Consider the following 9,222-nt stretch of genomic DNA (forward strand, 5'->3'; position numbering starts at 1 on the left):
AGAAAATTCGTGGAATAATATAAAATATTAATTTGATAATTTGTGATGAAAAATGAATATTTACCGAAAAACTTATAGTCGGTTTTTCAACAGTTCCTACAAAATAACAAATTAATATTTTGTATTATTCCACAAATATAGTCAAAATATTTGCTTCAAAATAAATAATAAATGCGATAGTTGTGCTTCTTTTCTATGTTGTGAGTGTATGATTTTGCTGTGAACATTCGCGGAGGCAAAGGATTAGAGGAAACGTTAATCCTCCCTACTCGGAAATATCATAGGACGGTTTTCGATATGCTCTTATGGATTTCCATGAGTAAGTAGGTTTAATTTTCAGTCTACCATTTCTTTTACAAAACATTGCGCGAGATTGTTTACGTCTCTGAATACCGTAGTCTTCTTCTCTACGACTTGTAAGAGGTAGGCTATCGCTCATGTGTCGTTCGGATTGAGAATCACTGTGGGCCCTGGTGCTTAAGCTGACTTCCTTTCATTCGTGTAAGGAGATTTGCTCGTGTGCACGGATATTTTGACCAATTTTTAATTTCTAATAACTAAAAAACAAAGCCGAAAACGCAAATATTTTTTTCTTTATTTTCGTCTTATTTTCGTGTCAAGAATCATTAGTCGTTCGCGGGTGTCAATACCGGGAAAAAATGGGAAAACCCACGTTTCCCTACTTTTTACCTGATGGGACAGTAACCATAAGGAACCTCTTAACTCGAAAGTTTTATACCATTTAACGACCTTAACGGTAAATCGACATGCCTATTATTATGATAGTTTCTTATGATTATTATGATCCAACTAATTGTATTGACGTAGCGAGTGGCCGCTTCAACCAAGGGATGATTCTGATGGATGTAAAAAGTCACCGGATGGTATCATCCCTTCCAAATAATTGGGTTTGCATGGAAATGCATGCTTCCTTCGAAATTCCATATTTTCTGATACTTAGTTATGTGAATCAATAAACGTTTCAACAGTAGCTTATGAAATTATAATATTATATTATAATTATAATATTATATTATAATTATAATATTATATTATAATTATAATTATAATATATAATATTTAAATTTCCCTCTTTTTGAATGCAGATCCTGCAGCTATCCTTTATTGACTCGCACAACTAATCGGTAAAGCTATTAGGTCATCCCATAAGTTCGTTCCGTTTTTCGAGCGGTTATATATGTTAAGATTGTTTACATACCTTTCAGTTTCATGAAAAAATGTAATCCTCCTCTCGTTGTACAACTTCTTCTCATTTTTCAAGTGCATTGGTCCCTTATCGCCGTATGTTTATAAATCGACACATGAAATGTATGATTGATGATGATGAATGATGATGATGGATGACCTAATATAGATTATATGTTAATTTGATTAGATTATATGTATATATTATATTAATATAGATTATATGATACACTGCGTATTTACTGATATCTATAGGCCGGAAACATTACTTGCGGCACATTTCTAATCTCAATTCAGAACGTTACGTGAAATAACATCCCTCGACGTTAAAAAAACCGTACCGATAACCGATATAAAAATCATCGCATGACCACCAGAAAGATCCATTCATAAATCAAACGCCATGTAATTTATATTCATCAAACATAGTAGAATGTATTTGTTTGTCAAGTGCCGAATTTATTAAAAATACGTCTACAAACTCAAGTTTTCAGCCTTTTCCTTCGTTACCCTGAACCACTATATTCGGATTCCGGATCACTTTTTGAAGAAATATCGTAAATTCCTTCGCGGAATCTTCACATTTTCCGATTCTAACTCAGTTGGAAAGTCGCTAAATTACACTACTTATATCGTAATGACACATATACTTTCAATTTAATAATAATTTCTTTCCCATTAATAATACTTTCAATCCAGCACATTTTCCATCACGATATATATGATACTGATCGTTTGTTACATACATAAGAAAAAATTGGATAATGTAGCACTAGCAATAAGTGCATATGTAAATTCTTAGTCGGTAGGAAGTGTCTCATATATAATTCATGTGTCGGTCTATAGTCTTGAAATAATTATAGAACCGGAATGGATACATTAATTTCAGCTAAAATCTGATAAGTAGCAATATTCAACTGCAAAATATTAAAATTTTATAATTTTTTACTTTACATTAATACGTACCTTATAAACCGTAGAAATATATAAAAAGAGGAAGAACGTAAATGTTTTATGTGATGTTTCAATGGAAAAAGCGTAACAAATTAAATAAAATAATTTATCCTGCCTTTATTTTACCTATACGGAGCACTGATGCTCGTTAATATAAGACAATATTTCATATTATAATATTTCACGGAAAGATACAAACAAGTGAAAGTTGCGAAAAATATGTAATAATTATTGAATTGGGAAAGAAATCATAGAGTGAACAGGGAAGAAGTAGTTACGAGTATGGAGGAAGTATTTGACAGCGGGTGGGAAGAATAGAGCGAAGGAGGAGAGTATGAAAACAGAGAAAAAAGGTGAAAAAGTATATATAAGATTTTGGGGATAGAAATCGGCTGAAGAATGAATTATTGATGAGATAGCTGGTGAGAAAACGTGATACCAGGAAACAGAAATAGAAGAAAACAAACGGGTCGATAATGCAGGTAAACGATATGGAAAATTGGTAGGAAGAAATGCAGAGAAGATGAGAATGTAAATAGAGAAAAGAGAAAGAGATATATAAAGAAAAGATATATAGATAGAGAATGACACGATATCTAGGGAAAGGTGGACGCAATGGAATCCGAGGAGGGATAGTGAAGAAGGGAAGAATGAATGGAAGAAGAGCAAAAGTGACATCATATGGTAAGATATGGATAGGAGACAAATTGTGGAAATCGGATAAGGAAGAAGAGAAGTTTAAAGCATGGTCAGAAATAAACAGACGAAGGGAGAGGCGCGAGGTGGGAAGAAATAGGTTATAACTAGAGAAGAAGAAATTGGAAGTTAGGGGGAGAGCCTAAAAGGGAGGAAGGATGTAATGATCTTGGGTATTAAATAAAATAACTTTTTGTTACACACACTAATTTATTGATATAAGATATATAATGAATATACGTACTTCTTATTATTAAGAAGGAAATGAGCGTGATGATGTCCATAGTTCTAGATGTTCCACAGTACAGATGCTGCATCATAAGGCCAAGTGCTAAAGGGAGCACACGTTAGCATGAACCTATAAAATTAGGAATCTGTCCTATCTGGTTGTATACTGACATAGATATTTAATTTGTCATAGATATTTAATTATACAGTTCTATGGAAAAGTTCATATTTACTTCTCTACCCGATGTACATAAGTATGAGAATGACAAAATCGCGCAATAATTGAACTAATTGTAAATTGTTTAAGGAAGAGAAATTATTTACTATATTTTTTTTAGAGAAGGAAAGAGAATTTTCCTTCCAAACCAAATGGATCAGTGGAATGATGCCATAATTTCAATATATTTTTTATACACGATAATATTTTAGATTTAAAGTAAAACTTAAATCTTTAAATAATAATTCGATAAACAATGAATAATATTTCTAACTAAATGTATGTATCTCTGGTATCTGTTTTACATGCGTGTTCATTAACAAAAACTATAAAAATAGAAAAACCAATCGACTATAAGTAAGATGTAAGGATATGAAGACGTAGCGACTAATTTATGTAACCACGTAACTAGCCACTTCTTTCTCCTATCGTACTCTCATTACTGACTCCAATTTATTATTTCTATGAATTTTGATCTTGTTAAAAATATCAAAATAAACATTTCACATTATATTGAATAGAGACCAGGGGAGAACAGAAGAAGGATTGTAGAAGATGAAAAGAAAATGCGAAATATTTGATAAAAATTACAAAATAACCAATTAAAACTCCCTACCAAAAAAATTATTATAAAATATATAGGAAATTATGTCAATATTGGTAACGAAAAATTCATTTCAAAAGAAAATCAAAATATTTTACAAAAATTTAATGTATCTATGAATTTTTGACATAAAGATGCGGCAGTCTGGACAGTATGATACATATAAAGCAGGGTGAGAAGTAGCGCAAAATGTCGGAATATAATAATTTATTAACAGAAAACAAAGAGAATAAGCAATATGTTTACAAATATTAGATATATCTAATATGTATATGTATCTCTGTACCAATAGGTCATCCTATAAAGGATAACCATCTAAAAACGTTTGAGTCAAACATTTGTAAATATTCCGGTATTCCAGTGTAAATTTCTGCCTTCGAGAAGGTCCCAACTGTTCTTCGCCCTCCCTCTTGACTCTTGAGATTTGTGCTCTTCTTTCTTGAGGTCTTCTCGGACACGGATCTACCTCGGCTTTAACGGAAAGCTCCCCTTCGGATGCTCTTAGAATTATTAAAGGAACTGATTCATCAAAAACTGTGAATTTCGAAACACGATTGCTTAGTAGACTGACTTCATAGTGATCGTATTACCTCACCTTACAAATAAGAAATTTCTTTCTGTCAACCAGGAACCGCATTCTCGCCTTTTGCGACAAAGTATCCTCTTCACGAGCGAAGATGTCGGAATTCCTTCTCTTTTTATTAAATTAATCTCCCGACTCTCGTACTGATACATATTACTGTCGTGTAGTACAAACAGCATTGGTTGGGCCATGTATATAACCTCTATTCAAAATGTTATTTGACCAATCGATTCATATACTAATAAAAAAGCAATATGTAAAAAAATGTGAAGTTCGAACGCCCGGAGCGACATCCTGTTCTTAGTCGTCTTCTGCTTCGGGAAAGAAAAAGTCTCTTTTTTTTATATTTATTAAAATATTTACAATCAATTCTCGTTGAGAATTTTCAATAACTTCATTTGACGTGATACAATGACATGGTTTATAATATAATAATTTTATATTGTTGGTTCCAGTAGGATCTAAGGATTTAATCTAAAGGGTATGTTCCTTTTAGACTGCGGATCTGGTCCGTCGTGTCCAGTGGTTGGGTAACTAATGGGTTGTGGTGGTTGTTGACTCATGCGTTATATCTGCTTCTGGACTTGTGTATTTCATCTATGACTGTAGGTATCTTGAGGTCGCGGTGGATTGTTTCGTTGGTAACATACCAGGGTGCATTTATTAGGGATCTTAGCGTTTTCGATTGGAAGCGTGTGAATATTTCAATGTTGGAATTACTTGCTGTTCCCCATAGTTGGATTCCGTAGGACCACACAGACTTTATTACGGTCTTATAGAGCGTAATTTTGTTCCGCGTGCTTAGGTTGGAGCGACGGCCAATGAGCCAATAAAAATTTTTGTGTTTGTGCCTGAGTTGCTTAGATTTGTCTACGATGGGTTGTTTCCATGTTAATCTCCTGTCCAGAGTCATGCCCAGGTATCTGACTGTGTCCTTGTTAGGAACTGTTATATTGTTAATGGAGACCTGTGGGCAGGTTTGTTTTCGCAGAGTGAAGGTTACATGTGTCGATTTTTTTTCATTAACTTTGAAGCCCCATTTATGGAACCACTCTTCCATTGAGTCGAAACTTCGCTGGAGAGTGGATGAGGCAATTATCGGGTTGGCGTGGGACGCTAATGGCGCTGTGGCGTCAGCAAATATTGCTATAGTTATTTCTGTTGATATTAGTAAATCGGCAGTGTAGATGGAGAACAGAAGGGGTTCGAGGACACTACCTGGGGTATGCCCGCTTCAATTGGGAAAGTTGTGGTAATGGCATCTACGTATTTAACCATGAATTATTTTTTGGTTAGGTAGGACTTTAGGATGGAGTAGTAAGTGTGTGGTAGGACTTTTTTAAGTTTGTAAAGAAGCCCTTCGTGCCATACTTTGTCGGATGCCTGTTGGATATCAAGGAATACCGCTGAGCAGTATTTTTTCTTTTCGAGGGTTTGGTTGATATTGCGTGTTATTTGGTGGATTTGCTCTATTCCGGAATGCTACTTCCGAAAGTCGAATTGATGATCTGCAGGGTTTTCAGATCCTCTAGGAGTGGAAGGAGTCGATTCGTTAGCAACTTTTCGAATAGTTTTGACAAAGTGGGTAAAAGACTAATTGGGCGATAGGAGCTAGTTTCGTGTAATGGCTTTCCGGGTTTAGGGATGAGTGTAATTTCTGACGTTCTCCAGATTTTGGGATAGTATTCAAGGTGAAGAATTACGTTGAAGATTGAAGAAATGAGTGCAATCCCTTTTACAGGAAGTTCCTTAATTGCTTTGTTACTTATTTGATCATGTCCCGGTGCTTTCCTGGGGTTCAGACGATGAATTAATTCAGTAACCTCTAGAGAAGTGAAAGGTTTAATGGGGAGAGACATTTGGAAGGGAGAATGCAGGTATTCTGTTATTTCCGGAGCGGTATTGGAGGAATGAGGTTTAAAAACATTGGATAGGTAATTAGCGAACAGATTGGCGATCCATCCAGGTTCGATATCTTCCTTCGTTTTTAGTGAAATTGAGGCAGGAGTTGAGTGATAGACTTCCGAAAAGCGCTGCCAATTGGTGAGTTGGTCGTGAGTAAGGCCATTAGGTGGGTTCTCGATTATTGCTGAACCGACTGTTGCTATTACGGGGGAGTGGTCGGAAGAGAGTTCAGTCGAGGAGTTGATTTGGACATGTCTGGGCGAGATATTTTTGGTTATGAAGAGGTCGAGTAAGTCGGGAATTTTCTTAGTGTCAGTGGGCCAGTATGTGGGTTCATATATGGTGAGGTAGTTGAGATTGTTGGTGATTATGCTTTTCAAGAGGGTTTTGCCTCTTGCTGTGACAAGTCCGCTGCCTCATTGGGTATGCTTGGCGTTATAGGCGCCGTGTGCCTTTCCACTGGGGTGTTGCGTATGGTAGAAGTTGTAGCCGTGTATTTTGAGGTGGTTTTTGTCGGTGAAGTGGGTTTCAGATATGAGCATTACGTCGATTTGCTGTTGTTTTAAGAAGAGTTCTAGTTCAAATTTGTGCTGAGCTAGACCGTTGGCGTTCCGCAGAGCTATACGTATTGGTCTTATTTTGCTTCTATGCGTATTAATTTATCCATGAAGAGTGTAAGTATTGACAGCAAGTTGTTAATTTGCTCTGTTTGCTTCTGGATTATATTTTCGAGTCTGGTGAAGTTGCCTGTGTTTTGTAGGGTGGGAACACTATTTTCTGAGTGTCCACAGTGAGTTTTCAAATCGTTTATATTTCCTTGTGCTGCCTGGGTATAGGAGATTGATGGTGTGAAGAATTTTTGAGGTCTAGGTACTTGTTTGTTTATCTCCTTGGGACTTGGTTTAGGGTACTTATTATTGTGTAGTGTTTTATAGGCTAAGCATCCTTTGTAGTTCGCAGGATGCTCTCCTTGACAGTGGATGCACTTCGCGGGGGTTTCTGGGGATTTAGTGCATTGGTCAGTGGGGTGACTACCTGCACATTTTACGCACCGGAAATTATGGTTGCAGTATTTCTGCGTGTGGCCGTACCTTTGGCACCTATTGCATTGTACTATCTCTTTCTTTACGAGAGGTGGTTCGATCTTAACTATGGAGTTCATCAGCCGGTTGACGTTGTAGAATTCTTTGTTATTTCTTTTTTTTTTTTTTTTTTTTTGTTTTATGTCTATGAAATATAGCGATAGTGGGTTTTCTGTGATTTTATGTCTTATGTTGCTGATGTTAGTTACTTCGTGGCCGTGCTTTAACAGTTCGAACTTTAGTTCGTCTAGATCGGCTGAGTGGTGGATGTTGCGTAGCACCACACGAAATGATCTTTCTTGCTTGAGCTGGTAAGTGTGGAAGTTGGCATTCAGGGTTTTTAACAACTTTGTTAATTTTCTATAGGCGTCTGGGTTGGTTGGCAGGATTTTTACACGGTTGTTGCTGATTTTCAATTTATATTCCTCCTTGCTGATTTCTTTTTCGATTGTCTCTGTCATTGTTTTAATCTCAATGACATCGTCAATGAAGATTAGCGGGGGAGGGGGAGTTTTTTGGGTATGTTGTGTATTTACCACTGCGATTATGTCCATAGCGTCTTCTGTTGCCTCCAGTATCGCGGACCTGTTGTGGGCGGTCACTTGGCTAGCTGGTGGGTTGGTTTGTCCCTTGCTCACATTAATCTGGGTAGCTTCCAGCTTGCGTTTTTTCGTGTGCGGGTCGTTTGCAAAGAGGGGTGTATTGCCTCTTTGCCACCGGGGTGGAAGAGCGCCGTTGTTGTGACTGAGCTCCGTAGATCCCGTTTGGGATGATTGGGCCATCATCGATCTAGTTAATTCAATATGAAATAACTAGTCGAGCGGCTGTGACTCGGGTCAGAGCTTAGTAGCGTCGGATTTTTCACTAGCACGTTTGCGAACACTTGGCTAGGTTTGTTAGATTCGCTTTCGACGGATGGGCGTCACGTGTTGTTTTGTGAACTTCACAGGGCACTGGACACACGTCTGCACGCTTCGGCACTCACCAGCAAACTGTGAAAGAGAAAGTCTCAACTCTTAAAGGTGCCATAAATTAAGCTTTCACTCGCATGGTGTGTGGGGCAGCGACCCCGATGTCTTGCGATTGCAAGGCCTGAAAACGCGAAGTTGTACGTCGCGTGGTTCCATGCGACGATGAAAACACATTCATGCTAGTACTATTGATATGCCAAATGCCAAGGATTAATGTTAAATCTGAATCATGTATGGAAAATATATCAAAATTATTTGAATTTAGCCAATTCAGAATTGTTTATTATATTAATATATACACATAATTATATAATTAATTGTTTAATTAGTGCGCTATTTTGTTATTCTCATACTTGTCTATCTTGAATAGAAAAATAGATATAAACTTTCTGTAGAACCGTACAATTAAATAGGTTCTTGTTGCGTGGAACTCAGTAGATTCGTATCTACGCCAACATGCACCAAACAGAGAAAATTCCTAATTTTGTATATTCTTGTATATGCTAACGTGTGCTCCGTTTAGCATGTGACCGCGTAGTACAGCGTTAGTCGGGGAACAACTAGGATCATAAGCGTGAATATTTTCATTTCCTTTTTGTTGTTATTCATGTTGATCTTTGCGCGGCACTCTATACTCTGTTAGCTAGCGTCTTCTAACCTGAAATCTGTGCTGGACGATTTAAAAAATGACAAGACAAGTTGGTATTTGATATCTTCAAATGTATTTAAAAGTATTTTAAATATAGAATCCTGATTTACCATTAACTCCGTCAATT

The 9,222-nt window shown here is 36.7% G+C and overlaps 1 long non-coding RNA gene across 1 annotated transcript in view; it reads left to right on the forward strand.

Moving 5' to 3' along the window:
* LOC126924388 (uncharacterized) overlaps window positions 1–5,696 on the forward strand; it is a 52,033-nt gene extending 46,337 nt beyond the window's left edge. The window contains exon 3 of the long non-coding RNA XR_007713497.1: window positions 5,098–5,696. This is a non-coding gene — a long non-coding RNA (uncharacterized LOC126924388). The remainder of the gene's footprint in view (window positions 1–5,097) is intronic.
* Window positions 5,697–9,222: the final 3,526 nt, after the last annotated feature.

This window comes from Bombus affinis, chromosome 2, assembly GCF_024516045.1.
Source record: "Bombus affinis isolate iyBomAffi1 chromosome 2, iyBomAffi1.2, whole genome shotgun sequence".
NCBI classification, from domain to species: domain Eukaryota; kingdom Metazoa; phylum Arthropoda; class Insecta; order Hymenoptera; family Apidae; genus Bombus; species Bombus affinis.